The following is a 2,790-nucleotide window of genomic DNA, read 5'->3' as shown; positions in this document are numbered from 1 at the left end:
TTTAGTGCTGTGTTCTTCCTACTTTCTTACCCCTGAAGTCCTCAGTTTTGAGCAGCTGTTCTGCGGAAGCAGCTCTCTTAGATGTGATGTTAAGTGTCTGGATGCAAGAGAGTGAACAGCTGCTTTGCAGAATTTGATTTTCACACGTGTATGAAAGAAACTTCTTTGAAGGTGAAGTCGGAAGAGGTTGAAAGCAGGAACAAAGGAGGTCTGATTGGATGTTCTTGTTTAGTATTCCAACAGAACAAAGTTTTCACAGGGAAGGGCAGAGGGAAAGTTAGAGTGATATTTTGGGGTTTTATGGCTGGCTTTGGGGAAATGGGGTTCTGGTTTCCATGTCTAGCTTCAGGGGCCGAGACTGAGAGACAGGAGGGCAGGAGAAGGTCAGAGAAAAACTTCTGCTTCTGAGGTCTTCATTTTGGGGGATTGTTTTCTGAGTCTCAGCACCTAATCTTCCTAGTCACTTCTCTACCCAACTAACCCCCCTTGCCCAATCGCCTTTGTCTTTTCCACAATTACTACCCATTGGCCAACTCAGCATATAGGTAAGTGTTTGATTCTTCTCTGGGTTTTCATTTCCGCATGTCACATAAAACTTATATTAAATAAATTTGTATGTCTTTCTCCTATTTATTTGTTTTATGTCAGTTCAATTCTTAAGCCCAGCCGAAAACTCTAGAAGAGCAGAGGTAAAATGTTGCCTTTCCTGTTACAGAAAGCTCAGCCACTTGTCCGCAAGGCGGAATCAGAAAAATGAGGACAATCTTGTGAGGAGGAAGGAAAGAGAGTTTACTTTGCAAAGGAGGAAAAAGGATTGACCTTCTTATCTCAAAATCCCAAATTTCCTGAACAGAGGCAGAAATACAGAGCTTTTAAAGGGAGGGTTCTCAGCTTCAGGCAATTGCTGTGGTTAACTGTCCTAATTGATTAGGTTCTAGGTCGCTTTCTGGCTTTATGGTATCCCTGCTGCTTGGCCTGTGGGCTACAGAGTCCTCTGCATTCTTTTCCAGCTGGTGCGCCAAGTGCTAATTGGCAGATTCGTAGGGTATTCCCTCCTCCCACAGGTTTAGGATTGGGCAGGACCAAGATGGGGGCAACAGCACCCACTTTCGTCCCTGGGAGACTCGGAATCCCTCACTATCTACCTAACATTCCCCACTCTCTGTTCTAGAGGCCCAAATCGTTAGGATGGGGCGCCGACTCATGGGGCTGCTTCGTGCTGAGTAAGGGGCGACAATTTCCTATTAGAGTGGCCTTTCTAGGGGACTTCGGTATATGTTCTCGGCAGGTTGTTGTAGTTGTAGGTGTGAGGAGGAGGGAGGCACCCGTAGCTTGATGGCCTCTAGACGGGATGAAATAAATTTAGTTAGAAAATTTATGAGGATCAGTTGTGATATAAGAATTCCCAGAATGCAGAGTAATAGGGTGACCAACGGAATTATAAAGGACATCCACCTGGGCCTAGAGGTCTCGCCTCGTGTCTGGAGATTGGGGGGCGGACTGTGTAGGATGGCACTGATGTCCCGAACCCATCCTGACTAGCTGACAGAGAAGCAGTGCTGTTCTTTTAACACGCAGGTGCCCCTTCTGCTGCAGTTAGAAGATGGAGGGCCCACCTATTTTGTAAGGTGACCCCTGCCAGAGAATCCGACTGTACCTGTAGGAGGATGAGTGCATGGCTGGTTTTCCCCCCGGGCTCGTGCTGTCCCCGCAGCCAGGACGCTGCAGGCCCAGGGACGAGCCTCCTGTGGCTGTTCCCGCAGTGGCTGTGTTCCCATACAGGCAAACAGTGGCCGTTTGGTTTGCCAGGGCCAAAGCTGTCTTGCCCGTGGATAAACAGGTTGTACTGCTTATCTGAAGGAGCCACAGCAGGAGGAGTCTGCTTGAAAAGGTACGGGCAATCTTCCAGGGGGGGCAATCTTCCAGGGGCGCACACAGTGTCTGTCCCTGGTGTTGGAGTTTTTGTCCGCGGCGGCCAGATGAGTTTCATTTTGGTGGTTCATCGGCTTCACCTGAGAATGATGGATCCAGGTGGGTATCTGTAGGACCTTAATAGCACTTGGGGTAGAAAGTAAGACTGGATAAGGCCCTTTCCACACTAGGGTTAGCTGGGATGTGGGGGACCCATCCTTCCACTGTTTGATGAGCACTGAGTCCCTGCTTGGCTAAGTGGAATAATTTCAGCAGACTCCTGGGTGTAGGGACTGCCCTAGCTGTTCAATACCTGGCCTTGGGATGATTAGGGCTGGGAAATAGTGGCCCCAAGGGTAAAAGCCCAACAAAGAAGGTGTCAGGAGGTAGGGCTCTGGCCTGGTTGGTTTGCATGTGAAAGGCTGCTCCCAAGTAAGTCTTTGCTCTCTCTGGGAATCAGCTAACCTGGAAGGGGTAGTCTTGCCCTGGTCAGCAAGGCCCTAAGCTGTCAAAGCTTCAGTTATAGAAACTAGAAAATGTGGTTAATACAATTAAAAAAATGTTTTAGGTTGTTTTCCAATTTTTCATGATCACAGACAATATGGTAATGAAAATCGTTGTATACTTTTTTTTTTTTTTTTTCCTTAAGACGGAGTCTCACTCTCACACAATCTCAAACTCCTGGGCTCAAGCCATCCTCCTTCCTCAGCCTCCCAAGAAGCTGGGACTACAGGTGTGCACCACCACACCTAGCTAATTTTTTCTATTTTTAGTAGAGACGGGGTCTCACTCTTGCTCAGGCTGGTCTCAAACTCCTGACCTCAAGTGATCGTCCGGCCTCAACCTCCCACAGTGCTAAGATTACAGGCGTGAGCCACC

This window comes from Lemur catta, chromosome 19 (assembly GCF_020740605.2).
Source record: "Lemur catta isolate mLemCat1 chromosome 19, mLemCat1.pri, whole genome shotgun sequence".
In the NCBI taxonomy this organism is placed as follows: domain Eukaryota; kingdom Metazoa; phylum Chordata; class Mammalia; order Primates; family Lemuridae; genus Lemur; species Lemur catta.
The sequence above is the reverse complement of the archived record's forward strand: the minus strand, read 5'-3'. Positions refer to the sequence as shown.